We start from the raw sequence: 24575 nt of genomic DNA on the forward strand, positions 1-24575 counted from the left end.
TATTAAACGCTGCAAAACGTACTTTAGAAACTATTTATACTTCAAATACACAAACTTAAAGATCTTTTAAATTATCAATATCACTGGTTACTTGTGTGTTGTTCCATAAAATGTAATAGTGTATTGGATATTAACTTGTTACAGAACTAAATGGCGTCGTAATCGAGGATTGTTATTTTGATATTTTCAACTCATTTAAATACATATGACTTAAAACTCGTATTTATTAATATAAGTATTGGATTCAAAAGCCACTCATTTAAAAAGTATTCAAAGTAGTCCCTTAAACTCCCATAAAATGTACATCAGCATGTTATGTGGGTCTGTTACAGATATAAAAAGTGGATTACTGTTCTTATATGGCATAATCCGATTGTAGGTATACTTATCAAAGGCTTGCGGATTTCTTACCTCTATATTATATTCGATAACCGTTTACTGCGTCTATATTGCTTATTACTTATGTAAGTAATATGTATATCTTAATATAGGTATGTACCTATATTAAGATATACATATTATGTTGTAACTAATACATGTAATGTTGTGTTATCTCTGCTAATACGTATTTTTAAATAGTCTCATAATCATCTGATGCATGTGAGGAACTGGAGAGTAAATTCCTTTGTTCGAAGTAGCTTACTTAATTTTTAGTTATTTTCTTTGATGTCATCCACACTAAGCTACAAAATTTGTCGGTTTGTTTGTTGGTTACTTTTTGACGGCTAACCCGATATATGGATCTTAATGAGAATTTTATGAAAATAGATTACGTATACATATTATATATATTATGAGGACGACCATAAGATATCTTTTAATTAAAAAATAAGCAGTCGAAGTATAACAACCAATGATGGAATAAAAGCATAACATGTCTTATCCATTACTCTTTTATTATCACATAAAATAAACACTGCATGTATCTATTTGTGCATGTTGTTAAGTTTATATAATCTGAATATGTTTTATGTAACTTTTGTTATATATTGACTCCTGGAGGGTGGGGAAGATAGCACGTGCGTGAATGTGTAGTGTTTGAACATTGGTAGGAGCACAGTTGCGGGCACAGTTTCGAAAACAACATTATGTTGTATAATCAAGTGAGTTACGGAATTAATATTGACAAAAATTGTGCAAATTTGTTGGACAAATACTAATTTTTCCTACAAAATTCATAGATTTGGCTATGAATTTACTACTTATTATCATAATGGCTAAATGACTGTTGCAATACTAGAACATGAATACTAGATTTTTGGGCTTGTTAAAATACATAATACAACATTGAAATACAAATACATAGAAGTTAGATTGTAATTAAACATTTTATCCAACTTTTGTGTACAGGTACAGTGTATCCCGAATTTACACAAAATAATGTTTATGCTAATAAGCACGGAAAATACCAGAATATACAGCCTGTACCAATAATTATATTAGTCAGAGGCATTTAGACTTGTTGAGCTCTACTGACAAAATTAACATATTCACTGTTTCATCTCAACTGGTTCCCACTTTTGAATTTCCTATTAGTGTTTACAAAGGCAGAGTCAATACGATGCGGTAGCCAGAAATTTTAATGTTCACTCCTTAAGTTTTCATTGTCAACTTTATGACTATAACAGAAGGCTGCCTTTCAATTGTGGATAGATTATGAAATGAAGATCCACACGTTGCTTTATTGTTGAAATTTGTTTACAGAATTTCGAGTTATTGACTCTGCCGTGAGAATTGGTTTCTAACGTTCGTAACCCTGGTAGGTCCGATCGATCAAACATCTAACATACTACTGTTAAGCATTTTGAAGCCATAAGCGAGTAAATGAACAAGCCAGTAATTCTGTTTGCATTGTGCGGACCAATAACCAAGCTCTGTCTGTATGGAAAGAAAGTTTATTTGGTATTTTCAGATGTTTTCCGACTTGGAATGTGAAATAAGCCGATACTTACATATTTTGTCTTTTTCTTAAAACGTTGTTATATCTTACAGCTAAAGCGTTATGCCTTTTAAATTACCTTTTTGATTTACTATGTCCCTGGATATGACTTCTCTTTTTAGCTCGCTCAACAGCTTCCTATTGCTGTTTCTGTGTGCAAAAATTATCTGTTACCGCGATAATACATACATACGCTCATAAATACGTACTGATAATGTATATGTGTATACATACTTATACATAAAACTTAAATTTTTCGCATTGAAATTAAATCCATTTGACTAATTTCACATTCAAATTGAAGAAAGCAAGTCAGACACCGACTTTAGATTAAAGAGGTTCTAGTCTTCAGGATTAATAACGTATTAGTGATATCATGGATGTCACATTATATCGTAATATCGGTAGTGTTCTTCATGTGTACAGGTTGTCACTTATTATCAGATGGCCCGTTCGCTTGTTTAGCATTTCAATTACAAACGAAAAAATATAACCAAAATATAAACACATTTTCTATAACAATAATAAATTAAATTCGCTATGACATTACGGCTATGAATTAATTTTAATAATGTATTACAAAAAAATAGTACGGTTAGTAAATTAAATGGGTTGTTTTAATTTGTCACGTTTTGTACAGTAACTTTAAGTTCTATTTATATTTTTATCACTGTTCGTAACTTGTACAAACAAATCCCCAACATTAACGCTGCCTCCATCGGACTTCCGATTCTCGTAATCGAATAACTCAAATAAACTCAGGTGGAACTTTTCAATACGCTTCGTGACCATGACGCGTACGATTGAAACGCTTTATGCGAAACAGTACCAAATGGATTATTTTTTATTATAATAAATATAATATTATTTACGCATTTTAACGTTTGTAATGTTTGTATCATAATACCTATTGTGCAGATATAGTGATATTTGTAGATATAGAAGTAATGTCGATTTTTAATAACAGGATAAGAATCTCAACCTAATCTTACTATAAGATTCTATCATTCTGCTTCAAATTTGCAAAAGTGTAGTATATTAAGTCGTATCTTGCTCTGATACAATGATCTACACAAAGTACCCACAAGGATTCCTAGTTTTTTGTACTATGGTTAAAGGTTAGCAATTCATATGGAATTATCATTACTCATACATAAATATATATACATACGACATGATTCTTAAAAATTAAAAATAGAAGTTTTAATATGCGTTTACTATTGCATAAACTATTCTCTAAATATAAGCTTCTGTAATACGAAACGCATAGATCAATTCGTTCCAAACTTGCATTTTGTAAGGCAATAAAAAAAACTTACAGCAAAAGTTCAAATTAAAGTCACAAAGCACAGTGTTACAATATTTGATATGACAAAAAACTATCTCTCCTGAGTTTTGTATAAGATACACTGTTTGTGCAGGAAACCGTATTGGTCGTGTCGGCAAAGATTAACGAGATGTCGATTCAGCACGAAATGAGGGAAGTCACGCTAATTACCATAGTAATCCCAGGCACAGTGGTGGGTAATGACACATCTGTTAATTTGACAGAACTCTATTATTGAATGTGTTTTTATATAAGTAGATACTACCTATAACATAATTACGTATACCCATATTTTTTACCTATAATACGACGTTTGTAATCAACCACTTTAACTTCAATGGTAACACTGATAGGATATCTGATCTGTAAACGAATTGTACGTAGGTACTAAGTTATTTAAGTATTTGTCTTCTATTATTGTCTCATACTTCTAACCTGGAATACAGCATGCAACCTACTTACTTTACGATTTTACAGCTTTCTATAGTAATGACTAACCTAACATTGAATGTGTAGATTTAAACTATCCATTGCAAATATGTCAAATTTTAGTCATTTTATTAGCACTGTTTTATCGTCTAAATGTGTTTGAGATATAATATATAATTAAGACAATGTTAATGTTTCAATAATTTATTTAATAATTAATATAATAAAATAATAATATAATATTCGGAATATAAAATGATACTACAATTTAATGAGTACAGCATTTCATTTCGAAACAATTTAGTACAAATTAACATGATTTAAATAGTGAAATAAGTTTTGAGATGACTTATAATAATATCATATAGTACATTTATTTATTAATTTGTGACAATATGGATATTTGAAAAAATATATGAAAATGTTAATACTTATATTTAAACAAAACTTCTAATAATCTACGAGTTATACACAGAATAAAGTTGTTCAGATATTAAAAGATATTAAAGTTCATGTAAAACATAATTATTTGATTATATAATATAATAATTTATTGTTGATTTTTTGTGCATTTATTTCCAATTTATATGAATATTTTATACTGTTTTAATTATGTGAATTGTATATAATAAAATAACTAAATTAATCACTGCTATCTTTGACTGCCCTTTTATTATTAATAAGCAAAACAATTTAATATTTGAAATTGTTTTACATACTTATTAATAATATTATATTATATACTTTTTTAATAAATTGTATATATGATAATTATAGTAATAATGTATTTGCCGTATGATTAAATTATTGGAGATTACATAAGTCTAATAATAGTTATAGGTATTAATTAATTATGTATTCAAGACGGAGTTTAGCTCTAATACTGTTAAGAAAGATATACCACATAGTAATGAGTAACGTAACCATCAAAATGTTAATAATAATACTAATGTATACAGAGTGGATGTAAATATAATGCAAAAAAGTAATTTTCATTGTATTTAATCGCTAATAATATTGTAACTATGATAGTGACAGAAGTAATTTTTTTTTATAAATTATTGAAAAAGAAAAACAAATATCTGTACGGATTTTTTCAAGTTCTGATTCTTAACTATATTTTCATTCCCAATCAAGAATTTTCTGATATCTAAAAAAATCTTAATAAATAGCATTTATACTTTCAATGCACCCCATACACATTTATATATAATATATTAATAAAATGCTGTAAATAATATGTATTCCTACAATGACAATATATTACAGAGTAACATTTAATCCTCACCTGAGGGTTTTCACTTTATACAGTCTCAAATTCAATTTAATTTACATTCAATGCGAAAATATACGAAATTCTTATTAACAAAAACAATAGTCTGGAGCTAATGTCACTACCACTATTGTTAAATACTATTTACAAGTTATTTTAAGGTTATTTTGTACACAATAATTTACTTTGGATCGTGTGTCGTGAAACCTGGGTCAATTGTACATTATAAAAATAAATCTTAGGTTTAATTATTATTAGATTAGATATTTATATTATACATGTTATGTAAATTACAACAATTAGTTACAGTACATGCAGTTTCAGGGATATTATACATAAAATTTGATATTAGAGTATAAAATAAAAGTCCCTAATCTAAATTGAAAATTAAGATATGAGTTAATTACTCATTGTTGATATATTTAAGGAATTAAATATTAGGATAGATAAATAAATTTAATATAGATAAAAATATTGTTAATATCAAATAGTCTAAACATTTTTTAATGAAATAGTTAATGTAATTAATAAATACAAATAAGTATATTTTCGATGACAATAAATAATAATTGAGGGACTATTAAATCCAGTCAACACACGGACGGACATAAATGCTATAACAATGTAATTTTAAGAAACCTTAAAATACATTACAATTATATTAAAATAAAAATCACAGCAAATCTCAATTATCTATCTAGTAAACTTTATAATTTCTATCTATAGTAACAATGGTGTCATATCTTACATTATATTGCGTATTAATTACACTTAAGAAAATTCGTAGTATTTTTTACAATAACTATTTTTAAGATATTACAGACTTGCCTAACGAGATCAGGTGAAATTAATACTTAAGTAACAAATTGATATTACGTAGTATTGTTACGACTATGTTGCCATTGTATGCGTTTACACTTGTATTTTTTATTACAGTTCACTGTGACAGTAGAATTACATACATGTTAATAAAGTGAATAATTATTTGTATATGCAATGAAATAATCAATTACTGACACCGAATTCTTTATTTATTACGTTTATAATTAATTAAGTTTAAATTATCGTGACTTATATAATAACTAAAATTATTTAAACTGTGACTTATTTGTTCTATATATATTTGATACGATTTTGATTATGCGAGCTTGATATAAGCCCACTGCTAATGTATGTTGTTTATAAATGTCATTATGGATCTATATTATATATGTGAATATTATTTGACTCATTGAGTGTCAAGATATATAGGCAATAAGTTTGGTTTTCACCTGTTTCTAATTAAAGTTTTTACCAACAGAGTTTCATATTTAATTAAGTCCCTAATTAACAAATTTGAACATTGGAGTTAATTAAAGTTAGAATAAAAAATGTTATTAATAATAATTGTGAACAGAAAGATGTTCAAAGTTGACACTTCGTACCAAGCATTGATATAATTTTTATCAGTACTGATAGGTCTGCAGACTATTTAAAACATTTTTTTCTCATAGTGTATCGAAACAAATTGCGATACGAACTGCTCGTTGGGTAAGTCGGTGGAATACATTCTAACTTTGTCCATAAATGGAACATTACTCGTTGCCCGTCATAAATATTCATTGTCGGCAACCAAGACGAAGTTTCGCGTTTCTCGTTTCAAAGTAGATGCGAGAATATTAGTGAATTTATGAGTAAAAATGTTCAACACTTCAACGTGATTTTTCTGAACTTCGATAATATTTATCTATCAAGATTGGAAAGATAATATCATATATATCGACTAAACTTATTATTACATTAAATTAAACTATGTACAGTGTGACCATGTTTATAAAAGGCAAAGTTACAAACAGCCGAAATTAAACGATTGAAAGTGTCAATGTACACTATCACTGAACAAAGTCATATTACAGGGTTTGCACTATTAAGTGTCCCAGATCAAAGCAAAGCCTCTTCAAGTTGGTCGAAGCCCTCGTACCATCAGTCGCTCTCGTAAACAGTCGAGTTTGAACTCTTCCTTCGACTGTACGGAGAACAAAACTCGATCCTGGTGTCTGGTAGCCAGGTGTACGCAGTGCGTTCAGAAGATGCACTGAAATAGAACAAAAACAAACATTTTAATATACTTCGTCTATATAACGAATAGAAATATCTTTAAAGTCTATGTATGTATATACATTTAAAATATTATTGATCTATCATTCGTATTAATGCCATAACCGCAGCCATAATCGCTATATGCTGGTTTCAAAGTACACTTACAAAATCGACACAGTTACGAACATGTCACAGAAGCCCTTAGTGTCAAAAATGTCTAAAAACCGTAATTACCGCAAAATATAACGGATATCCGGAAAGGTGCCAATGAGTTTTCATTGGAACGTCTATTTTTATACTGACAATATTTTACGTATTTAGTGCAAATTATGTAAATTTGAATTTAAGCTGTATTTTTCATTCTAATATTGCGAAAGTTTATATATTTGATTATTAACTTTTCACGGCTAAACAGCTGAACTAAGCTTAATAAATATGTGAAGATAAATTCCTACGAAAAGACATAAGCTATCATTTATCTTAAAAAATAAATGCAGTCGCGGGTCATAGCTAGTAATTTATAGTTGCGATAAATAAAAAACATAATTAAAAGTTAATATTGATAAAATTGAACTTGAATAATTATGATCATACATAAAAGATTATAGAACATATATATAGATACATTATAGACATAAAAGTTTTGAAATAATAGTAGGTATACCCATGATAAGTTAATGAGCCATGTTTCGTTGTGTTCTACTATAATTAATGCTTACAGCATTCAATATTGTTGCTGTTGCATTGAACATAAAGAGCTTTGAATGGTAAGCAAAGCGGTTTACAACGAAACATACTGCCACAATTGGAACACGTTTGGACAAAGCAAATACATGGTCACACTTGGTCAACGGCGATATTTTGTAACAGCTTTTAACCATAATTTCCGGTTAGTTAACTAGAACTAGAAATAATAATTTCTTACCGAATATTCTACATGTAAACTCGTCTTTGTGTAATTACTATGGCAGTTAAAAGATCATTTATAGTACGTACGACAGCATTCAGTGACCACAGTGTCATAACTTCTTTTTATAGTCTATACAACATACGGATATAAAAAATGGCATATTGGATTTTTCAACGGACTTTTTTAATCAAATAAATACATTTAAAGGTACGGTTCCAGTATTCGTCGAAGTGGATGGCGATAATTTGGTACCAGCTTAAATTTATTGTTAATTTTGTATAAACACGAGTATGTTATATTTACCGATTTTTTTATACTACGATGGTGGCTATCATTTATATATGTTATAAATAAAATTAAATATGTTATTTATTATTATTATAAATAAAAAATAGTTGAGTAGTGGATTTAAAATTCCAACTAATAGGTACATAGTTATTCTTTAAGTCAATATTTAAAAATTAAGCACTGAAGTGCATTGCAAAGTACACATGCATTCGCGTTGGGAGTGCCACCTACGAACACTTGAGTAAACTCTGTCGATATTTATCTTCACCTTAGAGGCTCATGGGTTGTTGTTTCAGGGAACCCTACAGTTCAGAGGTCATTGTACTTGACATATTAGGAAATAAAGACCTCTATAACTCTATATAAATATTTTTATATTACAATACTTGAATCATATATTTTTAGAAACCAGTTTATCCATACCCTGTCATACACAAAAACAAAATATTATTTTATTGTGGATTTTTTTACACTACTGGCAATTTTTTTTATTCCCGATATTATATTGTCAAAAATTTGATTGATCACTGTTTGGCAACTGACAGCTGCTTTAAATACGTTTAAAGAGTTAACTGTAGGAAATCGGATATTCAGAATTTATAAACGTGTTTAGCGAAATATGTAGTGGTGAAATGCAAAATGAAGCTTTGAACATGTTTAAACGTTTTAATGGCGTTCAGTTCGAACTAAACGCGATCAGTTTCTTTGGTGAAATCCGACCTAAATATTCTTACATGTAATAGAATAATTGTATTATATAATGAACTAGTTATACACGCGACTTCCTCCGCGTAGAATTTAACTTTATTTTTCTAAAATAAAGGTAGCCGAAGTTACTCCTTACTACAGCCAATAAAAGTCCCGTCAAAATCATTCCAGCTATTTCAGAGATTAGCTAGAACAAACAGACAGACAGACATATAGACAGACAAAAATGGTAAAAAAAATATTTTGGGGTATACATGTACCGTATATATACATGTAGTAAAAAACGGTTATTTCAATATTACAAACAAACTCTCCAATTTTATTTATATGTAATAGATGAAATAAGCTATATTAGATGAAGTTAGTATATAAGAAACGTGAATGTATTGTAAACTGTAAACGATAAAAACTGTAGGATTACATACCAAAAAAAAATGTATAGCTATATATCCTATACCTAAATACGACATTATACTTAGAATAGGAGACTTTTTTTCTAAAAAATTATAAATAATATTTTATTTACCAAGAATCTCTATTTTATTCATCGAGGGCTTTTATTTATAGCAAGGTTTATGGAAATTAAATTTATATTCTGTTTAGGTTTTCTTACTCTGATTGTGACAGCATTGACGTTTAAATAGAAAGACATTTTGATATCACTTTAGATGGAAATGGAATTGTTTTGTTCATTACTTCGGATTTGATGTAAATGAATTTAACAACGATTCTTTCTCATAAGTTCGACAAATTTCAATTTATTTTCCATCAAATTTTGGTTTATATAGAATAATTTTCTATGTATATATGTATTTACTTTTAAATATTAATATGTCACACAAATGTGACGAATTTTTCACTAATATGGGAAGTATACCAATTCGTACAGTAATAAATGCTAAGTACGGAGTAAGTACTTTACATATAATAAATACACTTTGTAAATTCATTAAAGTGTAATATTGCTGCTGCACTGCTTTATTGATGCAGTTTTTTCATAAGAGTAATAAAACTACCATATTTTCTTCAGTTCCTTACTCAGCTTCTTTTCTTGTCGTATTTTGCAATAAAATTTTATAACGTATTTTATTTTATAAGTAGGTAAATACCTAGCTAGGTATTTACCTTTTGGAAATAATATATTTCAGCGAAGTATAAAGATGCAATAAAAAATATGTTTTTTACGTAAACAAGTCAACGGTCAACCGGAATGACAGTAATCGTCGCCCATACACATACGAGTACATTAACAGAATCACTAATATCACGTTAAATAAACAACTCTCATCAAATTATCAAGTTCTCTCACATTTCACATTTCACATCTCTCACCGGAATGCCTTTAATCATATAGATTAAACAAAGCAATCGGTAGAATTTATTTTGACATTATTCTGAAAAAAAATTACAAAACCATAAAAAATCAATCTCATCACAATATCACCGCGATAATGGTATTATTATACAAAATTAATAATATAATACATATAGGAACTAATTACTCATATATCTTATTACCGCTATTAGATGTAGTTATTAATTACATGATATGTTGTCATCATAATGGGACTTGACATTATAATCTGATCGTGTCTGCCTCCCGGTTAGTAATAATTCAATATTACAGCGGTTCATTTGATGTTTAATCAAATAGTTATATTCCACGTTGGTCCCATTTCAAATAACCTGTTAGACGTTCTATTTCAAGAAGTGTGATAAAGACGACATGATAACGTCATAATCTTTGTAATTGTGTGAGAGGCAATCACTCTGCTGCTTAAGTAAGCGCACAACGTATATCTATGTACATACATATGTATATATATTCATATCTCTGACTAATAGGCAGGGTTGCCAACTTTAAAACACTCGAAAAAATAATAGTTTCACGTATATTAACTCCGTTAGGCTCTATAACCTCCATAACCTTGTATATCGTATTTTGAAACCTTTTCGTAGTTCAAATTTTCGTACTTATACGAGGGATCCTTGTACGCTCAACATGCCTGCTAATAGGTTTCAGATATCCGGCATAGTAACTGAACAAGAAGTCTTCATGTTGTCTATACATATAGTAAAAAAGTATTTGATCACTGTCAATATTTATACTATAATAGTCTTTGTTAACATAATAAAACAACGAACATTGTAATTTTAGTCTGCATTGTGTTTAACCATTCTTTGATATTTTTTGTTTGTTATATTCTAATCGGTTTGCAAAAAAATGTGTAATGGGTACGAATCTGTGTGTGTTCTACTAATACTGTCAATAAAAATACGTCGTTCAAGCTGACAGATTCAATATATTGATATTATGATTTTATCTATGCACTATTATTACATCAATCAATCATTTTAATTCTTAAAGTTTATGACACGATTCAGAATGAACCTGTAATATTTAATGTCAATATATGTATATTATAAAAATTATATACTAGCAAAAGCCTACATCACCACCAGCTAAGTCGCTAATAATGTAGCTTTCCATACGTAAAATAATGATTAAAATTTATTATTATAAATAATCAAACATTTAATGAAATCTTTCTTCTTTATAATATCAGAATAGATTATGTACTCATAAATATATTGTGGCTTGAGTTAAACGAAATTGCTGTTTTTAATTTAGTTTGAAAACCAATTAACGATATGGAAATTTAATAAGTAATTTTATGATATTATGTTCAAATATAATTAATATTTAACTAAATAGCTATCAAAATATTGTTGAAGAGCTTTTTAAATATTCCGAATTGGTGTTAATTTATATTTTCTCATAAAAGTGAAATATCAAATATCAAAGGACAGCTATCTAGTCATCTAGAAATAATTAAATTAAAATACCAACAAAAAAGCAATGAAATTCGAAATTACATTCTTTTAAAAACCCTTAAAAACGCAAATTAAAGCATCGACATATAGTTCTAAAATGACTGAATCATTATGAAGTTCAGTATAGTCGAACTTAGCAAGTAATATCCGTTACGTTTTATATTTCCGTTACGATTTCAAAACTTTTTTTTCTTAAGTCGACTTAAGCTGACCGAGAGACCAAAGATAAGTTGAAAAGGTGAAAACTGACTTTTAATTGGAAATTAATTGGAAATAGTCACTTAGATCAAGCATAAAGTTAAACATGAAGTAAATAAATTATTATGAACCTGAGTTTACAACTGTAAACAACTTAGCAATTAATACCACAAGTGCTTTATGGGATATAGTTCGGATAAAAGAAAATTCTTCCAGTCTTCTTAAGTGGACCACAATTAAGATCGAAAGGTGAAAACCGACAGATTACTCGGACACTATTAAGAGGAAATGAGTGTGACGCGGCCGCCATAGTCGTCGCTTGAGCAAAATCCAATTTGAAATAAGTGCCTTCTGAATTAATCCAGCCACTTTGAACGGAGCGGATGAAATTTCTGGTATTTTTCACGTCTAGCAATAAAAACGAGCCCTCGACTCGACCGGGAAAAAGATGAGTAATAGCTTCGCCCTGAGCTCTGAGAAACTGCAAGGAATAATAATATTATGCCTGTACGATGAAAATTATTTTAATCCAACTGCTTGGTTATGGGTCGGTTTGTAGTATCTACACAATTGTTTATTCTCAGGTATGCATTTATTTTCATTTTTTATTGAATCACATTCATTTTTTATTTTTTCACAACTCAAGATGCATTTTTAGCTTTAAGATTGTGCCATTTTTCTTAAAGTTAACGAAATGATATTGTATACTTGGTTTTTTTACAGGTCAATCAACTGTTAGAATATTTGACAAACATTAACCAGCAAGATACATTTTTTTGAATAAGAAGTCGCTATGTACTTTGAAAATAACAACTTAACAAAGGAATTAGAGCAATATTGAAATTCTATAAACAAGCATAGCCTTTGTATTACCGGAAAAGCTGCTATGGTAATCAACAACGATTAAAGGGTTGAAATTATATAGAACGGTATAAAGGAGTGCGGTAATTTAACATTCAAAAAGTTGTATAATTAACATTCAGATGAGTGTTCTTGTGGAATTGTCGTATGCCGCCGACAAATTAATAGCTTCGTACTTTTGTCTATTTAAAATTATACATCTGTTATTAAAGATAAAAGAATATGAATAATAATATGTGAACGTTTAATTTAATGTAACTTAATGAGCTTAAATAATATTGATGGTATATATGAAAGTTATTACATACACTAATTTTATAATTATACCTACATAGTAATTAATAGCCGGCGCATATTTATATCAATTGCAAATAGCATGATAATGAGATCAAATATTTTTTGTTAGTATTTATAAATATCATATAAAGTAGGTATACTATTTACGGTTACTAATTTTATAATATTCATTCCACCTTCTACCATTTCGTAGGTATTAAGAGAACACTATTATTTATCGGAGTGACTAATCAGTTAATGAAAATTACATAAAAATATTATATTACTAAAGAAATAAAACATCGCATCAGTAGATTCAGTCAGAAGTCAGTAGAATTCTCAATTGTTCTTGTGGCGAACTCGGCACTTGATATACCCACATTTCACTGACTAAACAGAATGTTTGTCAATCAAAATATTCAGCTGATTTTTCATAGAGCAAAATCATTTATAAAGTCTCTGAGCATATAGTCACTATGTCTATCATCAATTAATATTAATTGAGATTCGAACTTAGTGCTAGATTTTAAGGTGGTAATATAAAACAATGTTTTGCAATGTATTTTAAAACATTATAAATGTAATACATTCAGCAATACATATAGTTGAATTTTAAATAGAGAAATCAAACTATCTCTCTCAAATATTAATATTTCATGGAACTTTGTTTATATGCAAGTATAATTAAACCAAGTCAATTACAGTAGTTCATAAATACAGTTCCGAACCAATACTGCAGTTTAATTACATATACTAACAACTTTGTACTTGGAACCACCTGCTTTAGCTTAAACTACAAACTAGATCAGTTAGCACTTCATCTTAATGCATGCGTTAATGTTTATGACTTTGAATTATTGAGTTACATTTGTTTGGTTATAAACAGAGAATATTATTTAGAATGAAATTATTAGTTAGTTAATAGTATCAAATTGTTTTATCATTATTATTCTTGTCACAAATGCAAATAGCTATACCTGATTTTATTTCTTTATGATTATCTTTCATTTTCATATTTAGGCTCTCCACTCTTTACTCCATCTGTTAAGAAGATCTATGCATATGCTAATGATCTTTTTTACCAGTCACTACCTCATGTAAACTTTCATACTCTTTCATCCAGCCTGTGTTATTAATACATATAAATTAAAGATATTTTTTAGTTTTGTCGATGCACGGACATCAGGTTTTTTTCTAGCTACTAAGTTAACATGTATATTTTGCACGTTTCATAGAATATCAAACAACGAAACGTATACAAGTATACAGTGCTTCGGTGGCATAAGCCGGGGTGCAGCGAGAATTGTCTGAACAAACATAAACGTAGCGGTCAAAATGGAAGTCCTATTGTGTCAGCGACGTATTCATTTGTATGGCCAACTCAATATTGACTGTACGGAACTTGTTTTGTGTAAGTAAATATTGGTAAGGTACGGGTTGTGAAGGTATGTATAGCAATCTAATGATTAAAATTAGCTTTTAGTTGTGAGCGAGTAACAAATAGCTACAAAATTATATTTAATTATGCATGTAGGAGTTTAAAATAGATACAACGGACTTCATTTGTCTGCATAGCGTTATATTGTAAGTAATTTGAAGAAAATTTAGTGGCTTCGTCCACGTAGAAATGCTATTTTGTTATTGCTAATTTTATAATGCATTTACAAATAATGGAAAAGGTACATGTGTAGAAAATCATGCTTAAGAAATTTACTATTACCAAGATATAAGTAAGTAATAATTGTTACCTGCGACTTCGTCTGCTTTTATAGAAGTAAAAACAAGCTGTATATTCTTTCTTCGATAGTTTGATTATATTAGTATGAATGAGTGGCATTAAAATTGATAATTTGAGCAATGTATAACTTACACTTTTAAAGATTATCAGGTTTATCCTAAGACACATTATAGTTACAATTCTTCTCCTTACTTTTCTTAACAATCACAATGTAATTTGTGACTGTAATTAATATTAATAATATAAATAAGTATAATAATAAAATAAATAAATAATTGTGTGACTGTATTATTGTTGGAAATAACTAGATTTATTATTATTATGTGTAATCAAAGATATTTAAATAAAAATTGGCTATGTTTAAACTACATAACGATACTATATTATATAAAATTATTCCTAAAAAGTACGAATTAGTTCCCCATGTACATACTAGATTCCGATTACTCTGGTAGAATCATGAAAGAAATGGGATTTAAAAGTGCTTGTAAACACATCTATCTATTATAAATTTAATGCCCCAGAGATTGGAAAAACTGATTATGTGTGCGAAAGACTGAACAAAAAGCTTTTGCATAATATATTTGATGGTCCGTAAAAGTGAGATGGATTTAGACAGTGATAAAAGACATGAAAATCCAACAGTTTTTTAACACGAAAAACTTTTACCTATTCTATCTAAAATAGATAATATTTTTAGAAACACAGTATATGTTGTATAGTCCGTTTTAATATAAGTTAATATAGACGTAGATATAATAATAGACTGTTGTATATATTGACAGTATATTTGAAATGAATGAATTGATATATTACGTGTTTACATTATACATACATATAGGTATATAAAGTAGTGTTCTAGTATAATTTCACCAAGTTCCCTCTATTAATAGCCTGAGCCCTTCTAATATAAAGTAAATAAATTATCTATACCTCTATACATATAAATAAAATTGGAGTGTCTGTTTGTAATATTAAAATAACCGTTTTTTCTACATGCATATGACTATGTATAAATACGGTATTTATACCAAAATGTTTTTATTTACAATTTTAGTCTGTCTGTCTGTTTGTTTGTTCCGGCTTAATGTAATAAGGAGTAACTTAGGCTACTTTTATTTTAGAAAAATAAAGTTTAACTCCACGCAGACGAAGTCGCCGGAATAGCTATTTATAAAATAAAGTTCCTTCACATGTAGCCTAAAATATTAATATAACGATCTGTTTTAGAATTCAACATGAATTTAAAAGTTATGTAGTAGTATATTGTTACTTTTAAATGATATATCCAACAAGAACAAAAGATAAGTTGTAATTTTATTTTGTATTTTATGATCACATTATCGACTGTTATAACAGTTTAATGAAATAATATCTCAAAAAACTAGTTTTGAATTTACTAGCAATAAAAGAGAAAATGAGGTAATTCAATACTGATGTTGATTTATATTGAAAGAAAAAGAAATCCTACTAATGTATACGATTTTTTTAATTTTATTACTAAACATGTTTGGTAAAAATGTAGATTTGTAAATACCAGTACAATCGTTTAAATTGTAGTACCTGCTGAAAGAACAAATTGTTTTGTAAAAAAATAACGGAATTATGACAAGATTTACCTGAAACTAATTTGGTAATATTAACATCCAATAACTATGTTATAAACGGTACAGATTCCAAAAATAATCATCAAGTCAAATTAATTGAATATTTTACTAAAGTCTGTATTCCGGTGTGTCTGTTAGTTATTTATTTATAAATATGCAGATAACGTATACCCTAATATTATTAACCTAGTATTGTGTACACATTATACCAAAGATAAATTTTTCTAAAACCAATAACTGCGAACAACTGATGACAATATCGAAAATAAGACGATACTTCTTAGGTGGTCCGCCTCTAATTAGCATTCGTCGCCTCGTACACTCTCCAAACATGCGTTAAATGAGTTAAAGGTAGTAGTGATACCATGTATTCTGATATAAAAAGGAAATCTTAATTTTCATTACAAGATTACATAGAATTGGTGATATGTGTTTGTATATAAATCTTCAAATTTTATATCTATTTTTAGTTAATAGCTGACTTTTGATTTAACTGATATTCAAACCACGGCAAGTACGAAGTAAAAAATTAGACAAAAATAATATTTATTTTAGGTTATAACATTTGAAATCTAATCTTTAGCATGTTTTAAAATAAATCAGAATCATAAATATAAATCATTATGATATATAATTATGTTGATATATATAATTATATTGTTTATGTTATCTAAAATAAATCACCGTGAACATACCAAGTGAAGTAATATTAAGTAAGATATATAAACATTTAAATTTACCTACCTATATATACTAAATTAATCGATAGGTAAATTTAAATTTGTATCAAATCTTTCATTACCTATTCTAATTCAGCAGTGAATTAGAAACTATTTAATTTACAACTGCAATTAAATCTTAGAATCGATTAAGATATTTCGTTCCTCGTTGTTTTTGTCCCGAACTATGCCACTTTCGGCTTGGTGACAGTATTTACAAGCCATAAAACCAGTCTCAACATTTTTACGACCCATCGAAATTCAAGATTCCATGATTTCCACATCCCGTATTATTGTTACTTTGACTCCATAAACTTTATTAATTATCAATGTGTGTTTTATAGATCATAAATGGGGACTTAGGTTGACTGCTTAGTTTTAAAATCGATATTTAATGCTCGATTATCTTACAAATGTTCAAGATCCTATTAAACAAATTATCTATTGGTTTATATGTCAGATTAATGTTGGATGTTTTATTATATTATTTTAATACTTTTCAATGACTGTGGATGACAGGTATTAATGTGAATGTAAATATTTTATTTACTTACATTATTATTATCTATTACTTTGTTTGATCGTTTTATTAATTTTTGTCTATATTGTAAACCTAACAGTTACCTGGTAATCAATATACCTACTGTGTAGATTTGATTAAATTTGATACCGTTACTAAAAACTGTATCTAAATGTATGTGTAGATTAATAGGTATCGAGTTTCTCGCCAGATCTTCTCGATATAGGTAATCTTTCCAAATAAGGTGACAAAACAAAAAAGAAAAGTACTATTTAAATACGTATTATTATATTCTGTTTTGGTGTAAGGTTTCATTATACATTTTATTTTTAAGATACATTTACAATAATAAAATAAAAGGGTTATTACGATCTATGGGAATAAAGTTGCGGGTAATAGCAAGTTTAACTATATGGCTATGCATTTGATGAGAGAATGTAATTTATACACGGCAAACACATTTAGGGTAACTATGAACGAGGGAGTGAATTGTTTTCGGCTAGCCCACAACGTGCATGGGAAAATGAAATTTAAACTATTCCCCAAATCCGTATAATAAGCAATTTAGTATGTTATATTATAAAATGCCCACTGTTGGGTTCTACGGGTAATTGCAACACGCAAGAATGGTCATTGATATAGGGACGATATCATTGTTTGGGTGCAGTTTATCCCCATGGATACTGAAGTTGTGGGTGCCGTTCCATATAAGATAAAATCAGTTTATATTCATTCCTGGAATCACAGAATAAAAGTAAAAGTTATAAAAGGTAAAAAATAGAAGATATAATAGTCATCAACACATTTATTATAACATAATAGCTGTAATATATTTATTTGACGTATATATAAGAGTGATAGATCTGTCGACTAAGCACCTCACTGAAAGTTTTGTTGCGATGTTTTATTTTTATCATCGCACTACAAAGGGTGGACAATTACCAGCGTTACAGCGGGTCAGTTGTTGAAGTGGGAAAATAAGAATGAAACAAGTTGGTACGGAAAATGGATCTGATTTTTAAGTAATATATTATATGAAAATGGTAAAATATAAATAATTCATATTATATCAGTATTAACTCTTGGAATAATATAAAATTACACTTATTATTAGACAGCAACTGTACTTTTATAATATCGTTTCAAAATTAAAATAATTTCTGATAATAAATATCTTTATATAAATAATTTAGAAAACATCTGATTTAATTTATTATACTTATTACAGCTATAAATAATATTTCAGTGAGTCCAAATTCGTAACTACATTATTAATTCCGCTTACATCCATTATCCAACATTAAATAAAAGCTTTAAGCCAAATACTATTACTATTCTGTAGATTTGATTGAAACCGCAAATAGCTTCCCATGATTTATAGTGTTGGATCCGCTTCCATATTATTTTCATATGTCGATTTCATTAATTTTTACTTAGTAATTTAATGACTAAATTACTAAGTCGAAATTATTATATATTAAAGTGTATTTTCTGTATTCTTATGATAATTATGGCAGAATTAAAAATTACACATTTTTTTCCTTTAGGCTTTGAAGAAAAATGAGATATTCAGTTAATATGGGATTATTCTAGGAGTAACTTATTATAATGTACAATATTTCAATAGTAAGTTTATTAACAATAATACTCGGTTTAAGAAATATTACTATGGAGTGCAATAGAAAATGTTTTTAAATAATATAATATCTGAAGTAGACATTGTTATTATAATGTATTTGTATATTTATTATATGTTGCATTATAACAGGGTTTTTATATTATATATATCTATTATTACAATAAGTACCGCGAATAACTTTAATAGGATAGTTTAATATATTATATTATTATAACTTATATATTATTAAGATTTCTAGAGCAAGATCGATATCGATAATAATATTCGATGAAGTATTATTATCGATATCGACATTCTACAACTTTGTACAACCAAACTTCACTAGTGGAGGAAATGACATAGTGCGTGATATGCGGAAACGTATTTAATGAAACGCGAGGGGTGCGCTCATGTATGCGTATGGCGACTGTACCCATACATAATACGTATTTGCATTTCATGCCATAAATACATATATATAACATATAACTATATATAATGCTTATTATTGATTTATTAAAAACTACATTTTTTACATATTATTTATGTTTTTATACTAGTTCTTTTTTACCGTTTCGTTATTCTGTCCAGTAGACGTCGGATATATTAGGTATCTAGTATTTGGATTTTAGTTGTGTTGTATATCCCCGGCGGTTTGAGAGTGCCATCCTTATTCTGCCTCTTTGCCTCGAATCTTAACATTAAAATCATTTAAAATGAATTACTAATAGGTATAATAATAATATTTATAAAAAACTTTTATAATTCAGTTATTACATTTTTCTAATTTAGATCTTAATACACCTAAATTAATATGTTGTTGTTTTATCAACATACATCATTTCAAAAGTTTAAAATGTATCTTATTCTTTAACCTAAAATCTTTTGGTGACATATATTATGTTAAACGTTGGAAGACAGTTTATTTTACTTATAGGAAATAAAATATGCTCAATAACAATTCAAATATATATTGAACATCTAGTGTTCAATATATATTTGAATTGTTATTGAGAGTGGAACAATTGAAAAGTTATAAAGAATAAACCCCCCGGGCACCTCAACCTTTGGTACCATATGGGGAATTGATTTGCAATTTACGACAATGAATTCCACGATAGTCGACACGGCTTATTAGCGAATACAGTTACATTTAGCCAAATAGCTTCGGGCCTAACCGATAATTTAGGGCTTGGACCCCGGGAGACATTTCGACAATTCAAACTATTTCGATTCGATTAACATGCTGTGATTTCCCCTAATATAATAATTGTGGTAGTTTTAGGCTAGTAATTTTGTGAGCCCGACCAATTTACTGTTACATTTTGATCATTGTTATTTACCCAGCGGGGTAGGTGATCGCTGCCTAATTATGGCTTTTTTAAGTAAAATGTATTTTATATTTGTATTAATAACTGTGCTTGTATTTGAATACAAAATAAAATAAACTGTGAGTCTTCATAGTTCAAGGTCTAGACTAAGGCATATATGTCTTGAGGTTATCATTAATATGTTAAAGTAATTTCATTTAAGTCATTAGTGCGCTATACAGTACACCATTGAAGAATATTCTACCTATCACAAAATTGAAGCTAATGTTCATCAGCTTTAACGGAGCCTTAATTAATAATAATAATATTCGGCAGGGTCATCAATACAAAGCTCTGGAGCTTCTGCTCTACAATATTCCATCATACTCTTCAAACCTTGATACGACACAACTATAATATATATACACATTTAGAATATAAAGTCACACAGCAACGCTTCAAGTTACTATGCAAGGTAAAATAGAAACAACGGTATATTGGGAATTTCTCTGTTTAATGGAATCCGTAATGAGGATATCCGCTAGTATAGTAATCACTATCCGGGATTGGATGATTGATAGAGAAGAAACTGACTTACTGGCGTATGAAGCTACTATTATCTACGCAGACTGTCAGAGTCGGTGAATTGTGTAAATAGTTGCTTCAAGGTTTTTTACCAGGTTTATGTACAACAATAAGGGCCAGGTGACTAAAAAAATAGTGTCATAGTATCATATATATAGTAACACACTCTATTGTTGTATTATACTTATTATTGATCGAGCTCAGTGGTCCAACGGTTTAACATACCAACTTATATTTCTTCTCACCATACAAACATTTTGTATTCATGAGTATGGTTGATTGTTCGATACAAACAACCATACTCTGGGTATATTATTTTGTTTTCAATGTATCATTAACTAACTCTTACCGAATCTATAAGATGACCAGTGTGTTCGCTGAAGAAGAAATAGGAAACTGTAAACCTTAATAAAACAGATAAAACGATAATTTGGTTGATTATCTATGTTATAGTTAACATAAATTACGTTCAGTATTCAATATAAATCGTGAGAAATGCAAACAAACAACATGAATTATAACCCCATCGTCAATATACAGTAATGAGCCATTTTGGGGACGTTAATAAAAAATAATTTATAAAAAGTATACGCCATAAACGGTGGATTGCAACAAAATATTATACTGTAATAAATAATGGTACACCCCAAATTTTAGTGTTCGCTGCGCACACGCACGCTTTAACGCGTTCCAACCCTACATTTAAATTTGACATTGAATTCATTGTCGTACGAAAATGTTCGCACCGAAAATTTTATTATTTATTATGACCCCGCATGTGTCTCTACGAGTTAAAAAATACAAAGAGACATTTGAGATTATTACATCTTTCCACATTTAATTGTACACAATGGTTAAACAACAAAAGCTGTAGTCTGCATTCGTAACAGTTGCACTTGAATTCATGATAATAGGTGCGACATATCATCCAATTTTGCGTAACTCCTGCGTTCTATTCTGATGCATACTGCTGTAGCAATAAAAGTTATATTTTCGAATACATATGATAATACTACAAAAGAATGTAAGCATTTGTTGCGGCTTCGATTTTGTATGTGCTCACTGAAATTTGAATGATAAAAGTCTGATAACTCCAAACCGCTCGAGCACATTGAATAAATGAAGATGTATTAATCTAGTTGGGGTTAAATTGTTATTAAAACTATGATTAATGGTTACTGTTAATGGAGCACAGATTAAGGAGTAGGCAGCATGCGATGTATAAAATTAACGTCGGTTAGTCCGTGACATACAGTATAAATTTATCTTCATCATTAACACGTTAGTTTCGATCGTGAGACTATAATATTGGCCCTATAATATGTTACAATGATTTGATAAATGAACTTACCTAATATAGAACTAGCTATTGCATAATCTATCATGTAAAATATTATGAAGTAATAAATAATTTTCATAACAGAATATAGATAACTTAATGAGAATATAAATATAGTACATAATGTACTATATTTATATTCTTGATCGTCTCTAAATTAGATCTTTAGAAACTATTGCCTGTTGGTTTTACACCTTTAAATACGGGTACACTCTTGTTTCGTCTATTCTTAATATCTAAATCTAGAGTTTATCAGATTTCCCCATCAGCTGCTGTACGATTTATTTTATCCAATATGTATATTTACGTTCTTCTTTGTCAGCTGGTATTTTTATATGCATATTCCATTAAACTCGTACCTATAAATATAAATATTACTAGAAATGTCATTACGCAACAATTTTCATATGATTTGTACCTGTGACTGAAACGAAAGGACTGGAATAATGCAACTATAATATTTCTATAACTAGAATGGAATAGAATAAAATAGAAAAATATTCTATAGAAACTCCATTGAAGCATTTTTTAATAGTCATCACTCATTTTATTTAATAATTTTATTATAATTATTATTAAGACATAAATTGCTACATATAACGCAAAAGTATAAGTTAAGATAATGAATATGTTATAGGAAATGTATTAAGTAGGCAAAGCAATACTGTTCTGTATGTATACGTACATTTTATTAGCTTATTATTACTACAAATTTCATTTCCCATCCAAGTTAAATCGCCTGGCTGTATATAAACAAAATTATCCGCTTTCGTTGCCCGAAGTAGAGACTCCCTTCGATTTTGATAAACAAACTTATATCGGCTTAAGGTAAACATGATCGTAAATTTTATACTACAGTGTTCACGATTCCGGAGATTCTAAATCAAATCAAAATTTTCGATACATTTGCTTTGGTGTATATTTACGTCGATGTACGAATACTGATTTGATGCTTTACGAGATATGTTACGAAAAGTTTCTGCGAGTTAATTTGAAGTAAGTAAAGATGACAACAGTTAAATTACCTGAAAAATATATTTTAGCAATTAATAAAATACTTAGTTAAAGATAAACAATATGGTTATCCTATTTTGTTTACCTTTAACTAAGTATGTTATTTTCTTATCTGTAGCTTTTTCCTTTTCAATATTATGGTGTTTAGAAATAATAACAATAATAAAGATTCATGAAATAGATTTCATTATAAATCATAACTCGCAAACAGGATAAATCTACGAGTTAAATTACACAAAATTTATTGGCGCACATGTTAAAAATGCCGCAACAAATAGATTGAAAAAAAAAATAATACAGAGCAAGCATGACGAATAGAATTTGGATAATAAAATTACCATAATCAATATATCGGAGTTACCGATGCACCCTTCAAAACACAGTATTGGACAATCGCAGTTAGTGTTGCCAGATAAACGTGATTTTGCGAGACACACTGAGTCTTGACAGAAATTCAGCCTACGTTCCGACATACAATTTATTGCTATACTAAATACTTTAACATAAATTTAATCATTAATTCTAACACTACTCCTTTTTAATGTCTTCTTTTTTTTAAGATTATATGTAGATATCACCATTAATGTGCAAATGTACACTTATAGCGATATTTGAATTGGATAGTACTATAATTCTTATAATGTAACTGTCATGTACCCCATTCCTTAGAAAATAAGCTCGTTTAGGCACATTACACGATAGCATGTTGGCAAGTTACGTGCCAGGAATTAGAAAAATATTGTATTCTGGGTGTACATTATATCATATAGACTAAAGTAAGTTACGGGCAGTTATTTGTTTACATGTGTTTTTACGTAAAAGTACACACACTGTCACATATTTATTTTACTATCTAAATGAGAAGTTTTAATTATGGAGGATGTTGTGACATACTGACAGGTTAAATTGCAATTACGACGAAATTATATGAGCTCCGTGTTGGTCATAATAGGTTAATTTGGTCAATTGACAGTTAGTTCATTACAAAGAAACCCTAAAACA

The 24575-nt window shown here is 28.5% G+C and overlaps 1 protein-coding gene across 1 annotated transcript in view; it reads right to left on the reverse strand.

Annotated features, from left to right (window-relative positions):
* Nucleotides 1-5508: 5508 nt before the first annotated feature.
* Nucleotides 5509-24575, reverse strand: part of LOC131851141 (toll-like receptor 6) — a 109028-nt gene continuing 89961 nt past the window's right edge. The window contains exon 2 of the mRNA XM_059201589.1: nucleotides 5509-7042. The gene's annotated coding sequence lies outside the window, so the exon portion shown is untranslated. The remainder of the gene's footprint in view (nucleotides 7043-24575) is intronic.

Source organism: Achroia grisella, unplaced genomic scaffold, assembly GCF_030625045.1.
Source record: "Achroia grisella isolate CSIRO2021 unplaced genomic scaffold, CSIRO_AGI_Agris_v1 utg780, whole genome shotgun sequence".
Taxonomy (NCBI): domain Eukaryota; kingdom Metazoa; phylum Arthropoda; class Insecta; order Lepidoptera; family Pyralidae; genus Achroia; species Achroia grisella.